General features: G+C 41.0%; 1 protein-coding gene across 1 annotated transcript in view; it reads left to right on the forward strand.

Moving 5' to 3' along the window:
- TENM2 (teneurin transmembrane protein 2) overlaps positions 1-12,119 on the forward strand; it is a 619,525-nt gene that overhangs the window by 48,685 nt on the left and 558,721 nt on the right. The gene's annotated exons all lie outside the window — the stretch shown is intronic.

Below are 12,119 nucleotides of genomic sequence, written 5' to 3' on the forward strand. Positions count from 1 at the left end.
CCTGGTTTTTTTAAGTTTTTCTAAGCCTTCTGACGTTTACATTCTTGTAAGGAACTTTGTAACACTTTATGTAAATAACTTATTGTTTTGCATTCTTTTATGGAGGAGGAGAAATTTGGTGGACTGTTGGTTTGTCCAGTGTCATTGGAGAGGTGGCACTGTCACCCTCCAATCCACTGTCACCTTTGGAAATCTATAAATGCTAGAGTGAGAAATTAAACACTCTCTTTTTTGCCTTGGAGAGCTGCGTGTCCACGTCATTTTATTTCGCGTCCTATAGCAACAACCTTCAATTCCAGCTGCAAAGTTTAAACCCCCTGTTATAACTGTCCCTTATTCAGCTTATTCTGTAGAGGTAAAAAGGAGAACAACCCTCAGTGATTAAATTCGGTGTCTCTGGAGGGGTCTGGGTGTGATTGTGCTGAAGTTCCCCGCTCCCGTCCGAGCGCGGGGCCCGCAGAGGGCACTTCAGCCTGGGCACGGGAACGTGCTCGGGGCTGCCTTGGGTTAAAAATGGGATTTTTTTCTTTCTTTTACACGTTAATGGGAGCCATTTAGGCAAGGGGTGTTTCTGTCGTGATTGTCCTTTGTTGGCGCTGTCCTCTACAAGCTATCCGTGGCCTAACGCTGTTGTGCAATGGAAGAATTAGGGAGCTAGAGTGGAAAAAATGTTGCCTGTTTAGTTTAAGGTGTGACTTTACTGAAAGAAATGACACGTTTGTTGTTGACCTTCTATCATCTGAAATTGAACATAATGGTGGGTGTTAAAGCCATCCTTGAAAAGCTTTTTTCCCCAATGTAAAGCTTCTAATTTCTTTTTAGTTGTGATTTGATTTACTCTTTTAATTAAAAAGCAACTGAAATTGGAGAACACTACAACCGACTAACTGATTTTTGTGGATGATGGTGAGAGTTACTTAACAACAAATCACAATCTATATCCCCTTCCAATCCAGTGCCAATATTGTTATCTTGTAATACAATACTAACAGATGATTATATCTGCCAATAATGCATTTAACAGGAGATGACAAATTTTATTATGCTAAGAAGCACCTCGTGCTCTTTCATTTGTCCCGGTGTAAATCAGAAGTTACTGCCTTGGATTGAAAAGACTTGTTCTTGTGTAAGAGCTTACTGGTGTAAATGAGGATAGTCAAGCCTGACATGTGGTGATGTACCAAATTATATTACAGGATATTTAAATTCTGTCTCCCACTGTGAACAGCAGGATACCGTTTTTATCCTTCCTGTTGAATGCAGAATCACTTTTCCATTTATAAATCGAGCCTGAACAGAGCGCTCTTGGTATTGGCTGTTCCTCTGTTACTCCACATGCAGAGTATATTGAGACACCTGTTCATTCTTGTAAGGCAAAACCACAAACAAACCAAAATACTTCCCTAAAAACAAATTGTTCTGTGATTAGTGGAACTAATGAAGCTTCACTGCCTGCAGGTTTCTGTCCTTTATCCCCAGTCCCCTCACAGCAAGCCTCCCACCAGAAGGATGTACTAGTTTATCTTTGCTCATATTTACTAGCATCTTTCATGTGATCATATTTCATGGGATCTTCCCTTTGTCCTTTTTGCCCTGCAGTAATGCCAGTTCCTGTTTCCCTCTATCCTGTAACCCTTCCTCAGGTTCCTCCTGCCCTGTGACCAGCAGCAGCAGCATTTCTGCCTGGCCCTGGGGTGCTGGGTGGGAGCTGCTCAGGTAGCCTCAGATACCTCAGAGGGGAGGATAATTCAAATCTCTTGTTTTACTATCTGACAGATTTTCCCAGCGCTCAGGGGAATTTAATATCTTCAAGGTGATTGCCCTCTGTTCAGTTTCATAGAAATGGATCAGCAGATATTAAGAGTTTTTATTCCCTGCTCCTTGTTCTGGTGATTGGTCTTTGGGAGAATAATTTTTTTTTTTGTTTTTTTTGTTCAATTGCTGCTTTTTTCTGTCTTTCTTGCTTTGCAAATCAAGCGCAGTGGTTACCAGTGATGTTGTTAACTGGAGACAAAGCAAGCACAGATCAGGAAAGGAGAGTTTACCCCCTTACTATTTTTAAGGGCACGTACACAACTTAATATCTTGCAGCTCTTGCACTTGAGAACAGCGTGAAATGATTGGCTTTAGGCATACCAAAAACACAAGTGGAAGATGAATGCTGAAAACTTTAGCTGGAAGCAACTTGTGGAGTCCTGCCAGTTCCTTGTACTTGAGAATCCCCTTTGGAGTTTTAGTCTGGCTCCCTGCCCAAGCAGGGCCCACCAGAGCAGGTTGCTCAGGACACATGCAGTGGGGTTTGGAGTATGTCCCCAGATGAGACTCCAGAGCCTCTCTGAGTGACCAGCTCCAGTGCTGGACCCCAGTGTTTGGGTGGTGTCTGTGCCCACTGCTTCTTGTCCTGTCAGTAAGCCCTGTGCAGGTGCACCCTCCCTCCAGGACTCTGTGATTTTGCTCCATAAGGCACCATGTTGGAATTTTTTTTGTGTCATGTTACAAATGGTCAGCCAATCTGTTTATAAAGTCTTGTATTTCATCTGGGGTTTTTTTTGTCTTTTTTCATCAGAAATATTTGTTTGGATTTCTGAACACCTATGTGCAACTCCAAGTATTCTTTTCTAAACCAAGCATTTTTCAAAATATTGACCTTCATTTGAAATTCTGTACATTAAAATTAAGGCACTAATTACATTTTCCAGGGGTTTATTACCTAGAAGTTGAGCTGCCCTTGTATGCCCTTGTATGTATGGGCATTTAAGATTTTTCCTTGTAGAGGGGAAACCATTCTTGCCTGTTATTAAGTTAGCAAAGCCAGGAGCAATTGGTGTACTTTTAGGCTCTGCTTCATTCAGTGGCTATGTATAGATTGACTATCTTAGCTTTTAATGCTTGAAAATCCTGTCTGAGTGTATTTATGCTCACTTCAGTGCTACCCAGTAGTCAGTATTCAAATACCAATACTCTTAAGTGAGGCCTTTAAGCTCGTTTAGTGCATTGAGTCTTTTCTGTTTTGCAAAAATGAAAACATGCACAGTATTTTTTTTATCAATATGTGTTTAATGAAAACACCTGCAGGTTTTAAAATTGTCCTGTTTGCTTGGTGCAGAGTGATAGAGATGGCTGGGAGCAGAAGAATTACACCAAATCTCCTGGTGGATATCAAATTTTCTCTTTGTGTTACTTTCCCAAAGGCTTATTAAAAAAACAAACCAAGAAACTTACCAGCCAAAAAAATCCCAAGACAGACAAAACAACCAAACAAAAGTATCTTGAGAAATGTTTTTTTAAATAAAAAAGATTTTTAGATTGCAACAGTTACCATATAAATGTACTGAAAACAAATGTTTTGAAGACAAATAGACTACAGTCAGTAGTTGGATGCCAGCAAAGAAGGTGCATGTGGCTCTTCAGAGATTAATGAATAAATATAATTATTTCTGTAACTGAGGGACTGTTGATAAGCCATAAACATTTCCACATGGCACATTTTATTGCTGTGCTGTATCAAGGCCCTAAGCTGAGGAGTTGACAGGTTTTGTAAGAGGTGAGAACAACAATAAACAGAACCTACATAGACAAAGTAAATCTATCTTTAAACAACAATTTATAAAAGTATTTTACTTTAATCTTTTGATAAATAACGCTTATCTAAAAGACAACAGGCAAAGTGCTGCTTAATTCTCTGAATATTGGGTACTGCTTACTTTGGGATCATTTTGGAAGGAATAGCCAATACGTAGGCCAGATTTTTTAATCATAATTTTGAGGGGTTTTAATTTTTAATTAACAATAAAAGTTCTTGCCTTTTCTCTTGCATAGCTGAGAGGTGGTAGGACTCGAAAAAAAAACTTAATACTAAAATATTTTATGATTTTAAAAGGTTTTTATGTATTTATGTACATCATTCCGTGAAAGTAATTCGATAAAAAGACCCAATAAAAATAAGGAAGAATTTCTCTAAACTGCTTAATGAGGCCTAATAGAAATCTGAATTTCAGATCACATTAGGGTTGTCATATGCCCTAATTTCAAATGACAGCTCTGGCTTGCCATACAGTTGGCCTTTTATTTTGTGTCAGGAATTAACCAACCGTGTGTTCTTACACTGTTTTATTAGAGCTACACTTTAAAGATGGGAAAACTTCATTACAGTAGTTATGTTAGAACACGAGTTACAGAAGGGTGAATAAAGGCAGTTTCAGACCATATTTTGGTATTTTAATATGGATAAATATAGAGGAATGAAAAATTCCTTCTAGTTTTCCTGACTTCCTACCCATGCAGGGGAGTGCAGAGTGCAGGTGATGCTCATTAGCAGCAATGCATCAGCACCAAGGGGCTGTGCTGCTCTTGCAGCTGCTTCTGTCAATGGGTGACTAATCCTGGTGAGGCACAGCAAACATTCACAGGTGAAACAGTTCTTGATAATGTGTAGTGTTTGTGACACCTGCTAAATCAGTGTCTGCAGTGTAGTTGAAGAAAAGGGATCGACTAAAAATGTGAAGGGGTAAAAAGCAACTGTGAACTTTGCTGGGCTTTTTATTGGTGGGTTTTTGTTGGTATGGTGGTTTTTTTTGGTTTTGTTTCCTTTTAAAATTTGCTGTTTACTGAAGGGGATTAACATCTTGTAATGCTTCTTTTTCAGTGCTGTGGCTTGATTCTGTGTCTTAGGCCCACAGGATAGTGTGATTCAAAAAAATCAGGTGATGCATAGTGCTTGAAGTACCGACAGTGTTCTGGGGTTGGATTAACAGGTTGGGGAAAGGTGAAAATATAACTTCTTGTCTTCATTTGCCAGTGCAGAAGGCATTATCAAAATGAGGTGTTAGTTATCAGCCAAATCATTGCTGTCTGTCTCTGTCTGGAGTTAGAGAGATGCCAGAAGGGACTGGAAATACGAGATGGGCTGCCCTGGCTCGGATCGATGGCCCTAAGTGGATGCCTGGGGACAGGACAAGAGGCAGTCATAATTGAAATGCCACTTAGGCTTCCCCAGGCTTGCAGCCCTTTTGGTCTGGGGACTTTTGGAGCTGGATGTGGCCTTGGCTGCTTGGGAAGCCACAGTGGGGCTCTGCGAGGAGCTTTCTTGCCATTGCTTAAATCCTTGTGAACTTGTGGCCTCCCAGGCATTCCCTAACAAATGTGCATTTGCTGTGTAAAGAGCTGTCTCTTTTAAGGAGGGGAGAAAAAAAAGAATTTTGAACCAGACTACTGCTAGTTCTGTTTATGTCTCCTGGTTTTTGTATGATAATAGAGTCAGGAAGGTCAGATAACATGCCTTGTGGCTTGCTCTGTGGTGTCCTTGCCTCTGATGGTGGCATGTGGTCAAAGGAAGTCAATTCAGTGCATTGTTTGGTGTTTTCAGTGCTCTCCCGGGTGGGAGGTGCTGCCATGGGACGCAATCCTTCCTGGAGGCGCCAGACAGGGCAGGGGAAGGTGGGGCTGATGTGTTGCTGCTCCTCTTCTGATCTAATCAAAGCACACCGGGACTGGGACCATCATTACCATGAAGGGCTGACCCACCGTGTGGAGCTGTGCTGCTCTGGACAGTCTGAAGAATTCACTCCTGTGCAGGACTGCATAAAGCCAGAGGCACCTTTCCCATCCTTCAAATGCACATTTCTCCAGCATTTAGCTGTTTAGCTGCCCTTCATCTACAGAAAGGAATGGGGATTTATACATGCACACAGTTATGTCTCTGAATGAGGGACTCTGCTGATGTAACTTTATTCATCCCTTTTAAAGAGACAATAAAATGAGCTTACTGCTCATCTCAGTAAGCCTGTAAATAATAATGCTTATCCACAGACTGTGGTTGGAATTGCAGTACTATTGATTTTTCATAAAATACTGTTGGAATAGTTCTTAATTTAGTGGAATGTTGAGCTTTGCTATCTCCAGCCCCAATTACACTTGTACTCTAGTGGTGTCTGGAGATGGTGCTGTGAATGGGTGCAGAGTTCCCTTTATCCTCCCTGGAGAACGGTTCCCAATGCTTGAAGCTGCCTCAGGTGCTTCCACTGTGGTGTCTGGTGCAAGGTAAGAAAGGGAAGAGCAGGACTTGCTGGGTGTTTTGTGATTCAAGGCTGCAGATCCACCCCGGGTGTTGCTCCCAGCAGCCCTAAAGGACTGACAGGTCAGTTCTTCTCCTGCCCTGCTGATACTCCCTTCACTTTCTGGCAGCCCCAGTTCCTGCCATCCTCTGCTGAGCTGTGTTTGGCCTAATGAGACCATCCCCCTTGTCTGTTCCCTCTCCTGATGTTCCCATTTTCACCCAAGTGACTGTCTCTTGCTATTTGGTTCTGGTTACCATGATGCCCATCGTTGAGCCTTTGCAGTAGTTCTGGAAGTTCACGATACTCTGGCACTTAGAGTGAAAGTTTTATTGTTTTCTCTGTTTTATTTTATCCTCCTTTATTGGAAACTCTCAGAGTGAAGTAATGGTAAATACAGTTATATTTATTTTCAGGCTTACAAGTGGAGCTCCTGATTAATTTCTTCTGGTTATTATCTACTTGGCTGTTTGTTTCTATCATTTCTTTGAATCGGTAATTGCTGAAGTTTATACTGTGGTCTGTGCTCTGCTGAGACATTGATTAATGTTTTGGTTAGCTGAGCTACTTAAAAAGAAAATCTAAACCAAAACTCAGTATCAAGAGAGAGTGGCCTGGGGCCTCACTGGGTCACCAGCCATGACCAGGTGTGGTGGGCACAGCCCAGGATGTTTTGTGCTGCTCTCCTGACCGGTGCCTCTCATGCATCTCACTCAGACATTTTCCTGCCTCCTTCCAACACCTTTTTTTTTCCTCTTGAGAAATGAATGAATTCCTCATTGTTGGCCTCTTCTTTACTCTCCAAATTATTGATGGATGTTTCATGTTTACATGATGCTTTTCCAGTCCTTTGTTTGTTAGTAAACAAGAGCTATTATTTGTAGGTGGTAAATACACACTATACCTGTTCTGGGAAGAAAAAAAACCACGTGCTTTTCAGATATATATATATATATATTTAAATACATAGGAAAAGATGTAGTTTCGTCATTTCTCTTCTAGAATTCTTTGTGCCCTTTCCTTTCAGGTTCTTCCTCTTGCAGTTTTAGGAACTCGTGATACCCTTGAGCAGGACAGAGTCGTTGAAGTTTGTTATCCAGGGGCTGTGATCTATGCAAAGCTCTGGTTTTTAACTAGATACAGGCCATGGATGAACCACCCAGCAGTGGTGGTGCAGGATGCAGTTTTTCACTGAGCAGTTTGGCTTTGTTAGTGTCAGCTGTCCTGATTTGTTGGTGCAATGGCTTCTTCCTACACCTGCTGCTTGTTAAACACCAACTTTTGCTGTTATTCCACTTCAGCATCTTTAATTTCTGTGTGAAATCAAGGTCTTCTTCATGTTTGGATGACCATGGTGCTTCCCTTCAGCTTCTGCATTCTCTCCTGCTGGTCCTAGGGATACATATTTCAGTAGATGTGTCAGACTGGTGTATTTTTTGGTTTTACTGCTTTTCTTTTTATTTGGATTAAGGTTGCTATGTCTCTGAAGATATTACAAAGTTACTTCAGTGGTGTATTGAGGGTTTTATTCTGCTGTGATTCAGCTGATTTTTGCTCTCTGCCTCTTGAAAGCAACGCTATTAGATGTTTCCCATGATTTTTTTCCTGTTGCTGTCATTCCCATTCTTGCTGACCTTATCCAGAATTTTTCTTGAAAATAGAAAGTGTTGTCTTCAAGTATTACTAATATTCATTAGAAGAAATGATGCTGTTTTTAAGGTAGACATTTGGAAATATGTATGTTATGATACGTATTTGAGAAATTGATAGTGTCTTCCTTTTTGTAATTTAATCTTTCTTTTTGTTCTACAGCTGTAATATATTGAAAAAACTTATGTTTACAATTTCAAGGCTGTTAAAAGCTTTATTATTATTATTTTTCATTACCCAGAATTCAGTTAATTTCCATTTACTAATCTACCACACTCTCTTATATCTTTTGCTGGCTAATAGGAAGACAAAATATTTTTTTTCTTTCAAGTTTGGCCTAGAGCTCATAAACCATTTCCATTATATGTATTGATGTCAAGATGAGGAAAAACATATTTTGAAAGTTTTACTCCTATTTGTCAAGGGTGCTATGTTATGATCAATATCACTTTAAGTAATTGGCATTTGTATTAAATGTCAACTGAGTAGAAATTCTAGATATTCCCTGATTTGTTGGTATGTTCAGAATTTTATAAATAATTAGTTTAAATAAGTTTCTGCAGGGTGATAACCCTATACATTGAATATAAAGTATGCAGTGTGCATACAAAGGGAGTTGATATGAAAGTACAAGATTTGGTTTTTAATACTGTGCACCAGTTTTTCTTCCAAGTCGTCTCTCTGCAAGCTTGTCTCTGTCTTTATTGGAACACTGGCTACATTGCAAGGCAGTTGATCAAGTTGCCAAAGAAAAAGAGGGGTGTGTGAGGATGGAGCAGTGAGAAAAATCAAGGACTTAATAGCCAAAACACAGGTCTTTAATTTGAATTTGTCCTGGCCTTTGGGTGAAGTTGCATGATGGTATCTTTTCTTCAGAACCATTGGTGCAGTGCTTTTGATCAGGTGCAGTCTCAGAAGAAATCAGTCTTGGGAAGCCGCACAGGGTGGTGTTTGTGAGATCAGTGCTGTGGGTTTGGTTTGGGTTTTCCTCCTGCTGAGGTGAACTCCATCACACAGGCTTTGAGGAGGAGGATACAATATCATGCACATGGTTTGTGCTCTCTTGCCCTAGAGCTGTGCCACCGGCTGAGGAGGACATTGCTGTGTGTCCCCACTGCTGCCCCGTGTGCTGGCACTGCCTCACATGGCAATGCACCGAGCCAGAGTGGGGAACTGGTGCTGACCAAAGCTGGGGCAGGAGGAGACAAAAGAAACAGGACTGGTTTGGTGAGGTGGCCAGTCAGGCTCACAGGGTGACCCATCATGTGTGCTGGCTCAGAGGAGCCAGGTGTTGCACAGCTGGGAGTGAGGAGAGGGTGAACGCAAAGCTGGGGACTGCTGCTGCTGTGTTCCTGTGGCTGCAGCCTGCAGGAGAGACGGGAACTGCCATTGCTGTGTCCCACAGCTGCCTGCATGGGGACAGATTACAGATTTCTGCATTGGCATGGCCAGTAAATGTGTACTTGTCCCTTATTTACTGGGTGTGTAGAAATGCTTATCACTGTGAGCTTACAGCTGAAGGCATCCAGACCTGCTGCATGCCAAGTGCTGTGTAATGCCAAATGCAAGGAAAATGGGCACGTGGTGTTCACAGACACTTCTTCCATCTTCTTGTGCCAAGATCTCAGCCAATTAAAGCAGGGTGGTGTCCTCTGGGGAGCGGTGAGCATGGAGGGGTTGGGGCTGAGCAGCCACAGGGTGAGTCAGGGATGCTGCTTGGCCTGGGGCCAGCAGTGTCAAAAATGAGCAGGAAATTGATTTAGTGAAGCTCTGAATGCCTTGTGCTAAATGATCTATTGACTAAGAAAAAAAAAAAAAGAAATTAAAATTAAAAATACTACTAATAAAACGTGGAGTATGTACCAAGCAGGACAAATTGTCTGTGTTATGTAGATTTTGCTGTTCCCTGGCTTTTAGATGCTTGCAGCTGTGATATTTCATTTCTATCATTACTGTGTGTGTAATCTATAACCTTCATCTAAGAAACACGACTCATTAATTAATCATTACCAAGGGCAAGACATGCAACAGCATCAAGTGTGCCAAATCCTCTCTCAAAGTTTTTAAGTGTCTGACTGCTCGTAGATAGCATCTCAGCAGTCCTGGCAGATTACTCTAAAGGACCAGATCTTGCAGCACATACTAAATTTATGGGTTTTTATATCAGTTCTTCCAGTGGCACTCCAAGTAATTTGCAACTCTGCCTCCCATTTATTTAACCCTCTCCATCCTGGTGCTCTGTACCCTGCTGCTGAGGTTTCTATGGCAGCAGGAACCTGAGGGTGGCATTGGTGCAGATGGGCAGCCCTGGAGGTTTTAGTGCTCATGATGTGGAGAGGCATTATGGAAATGGGCAAACTCTGCTGCACTGTGACTTCTCTTCTGAGAAACACTGCACTCCATTTTTATGCTGCTTATGTAGTACCTGCTAAAATTATTTTTAAAGAATCTGGTATTATTCTGAGATGTCTGAAAGGAAAAACTTCATTCCCTTTGGCTTTGATGCTTTTCTTGCTTGGTTTGGCTTGTTTGTAAATATTGGTCAATGTTTACAAACACTTCTCCCCTGCTCTCTTACAGAAAGCTATTGCAAAGCAAAAAAATATTACGACTTGTCAGACTGTATTTTTAGTCAGTCTTGGTAACAAGTACTTTATTGACAACTCTGTAATGAAACGTGAAACCTGTTTTGATTTTTGTTAACTAATTTTCTACATGGATTTATGATGGGGTTTTTTTCGTTTGGCTTGTTTGGGCTTTGTTTGTTCTAATTCTGTTACAGCTAGCAAGTTTCATCTTTCTTTGGACCTTCCACATATAAAGAGGACAAAGGAAAAATTGAGAGCTGAAATTGTAGCTCTGCTTCACTTTTTTACAGTGTCATATGCTTTTACATCTCCTGTGACTTTGAAATGCTCTGTACTTACTTCAGCCTGGTTTTTCACGTAATTTTTGCGTGATCTTGTCTCTTTACTCCTTGCTCCATGGGAGGAGGTGACTCCAGCAGCACGGTGGCCCAGGGGGGTGACAGGCTGGCAGTGCCTGGGATGGACCTGTCCCCTCCTGGGGAGCAGGGACTGTGCCCAGCAGAGCCCTGAGCAGGGCACCATGGGCTCCAAAGCCAAAAACCTTCTCAGCATGGTCACCAAGTGTCCTTCAGACAGCCAGCAGCTCCCTGGGGTCAGTTTGAGAAGCCTGGGTGAGGTGGGCTTTGCTGAGGTTTAAACATGTTTTCTTATTAGGTAGATTTTAGGTCTCACATATTAATTATCCTTTTTCTTGGTAGCCTATCAGTGTCTGTATCTCTGTAACCCAACACTCTTCTTATGGGACTTGCTGCTCCAAATCCAGCAGCTCCTGAAATAGTGATAAGCAAACAGGGAAGGTATAAAAGAATTAACAGTTATTAGCAAATACTGTAAATGGCACAGAATTACCAAAGCAGGAGGGAAGTATTAAAAGTGTAATTTCCACTTAAGCATAGGTTGATAGGATTGCACAATAGAAAGTAAGCATAATAGTGAAAATAAGGAGATTATGAAAGTAAAGACTGCATCCCAAACCCTAATTAGTGAGGTTATCTGCATTTCAGCTTTCACATTTGCTCATTAAAAGCACTGGGGTTTTCTCTTCACCTTGATTCATATTCTTAGAAAGTCTTATGCCAGGATTCTGGCCATAACGATTTTACATGATCCTAATGTACAGTGTGTATCCAATTCTTTATCTTATTTTAAAAAAAAAATTGATGCTTTATGGAAAGCTGTTGGCCTGAAATACAATTATTCCTTTTCATTTCCAGGGAGATAAACTTCAGCAGTTAAGCAGTGCTAGTACATCAATCTGCTTTTTTAACCAAAAATAAGTACCATTAATTTAAATTCAGTGAAAGACATGGATAAAGCAGTGTTAAATGCTCTCACTGTTAAAAGAAAGTAGCTTGAAAGTTTCATGCATTACAGTGGAAAGCATTAGCTTGTCTTTATAGGTTTTTGTACATACTTATGATGAAATATTTGGCTCTAATATTGATAGTTAAAATGTTTGTTCCCCCCTCAGCCTGTGAGGACTTTGTATTTTTTTGTGTAGGCTGCCATCAGTTATTTGAATTTCTTTGGCAGAATGAAATTCTTCGCCCTTACTTCTTATTGCTCAGTTTCATAAAGCAAGGTGAAACATGTGTTTCTTTCAAAGTCATCTTCCATCTGGTTTTGGCTCTGCCTGGATTGTTTCATTGACCAGGTGGAAATGGCTGAGGCAATGGATATGTTAGGTAACACTTGTTGTTCCAAAAATACTTTTGTGGGTAATAGAAATTCTGAACAAAATGTGGGAATCAACAGGTATCAGAAGGTATTGCATACTGAGAAAAAAAATAATAATTGACAGAGAAAGCAACAAGTGGTCTGTGAAGTG

This window comes from Molothrus aeneus, chromosome 15, assembly GCF_037042795.1.
Source record: "Molothrus aeneus isolate 106 chromosome 15, BPBGC_Maene_1.0, whole genome shotgun sequence".
Taxonomy (NCBI): Eukaryota; Metazoa; Chordata; class Aves; order Passeriformes; family Icteridae; genus Molothrus; species Molothrus aeneus.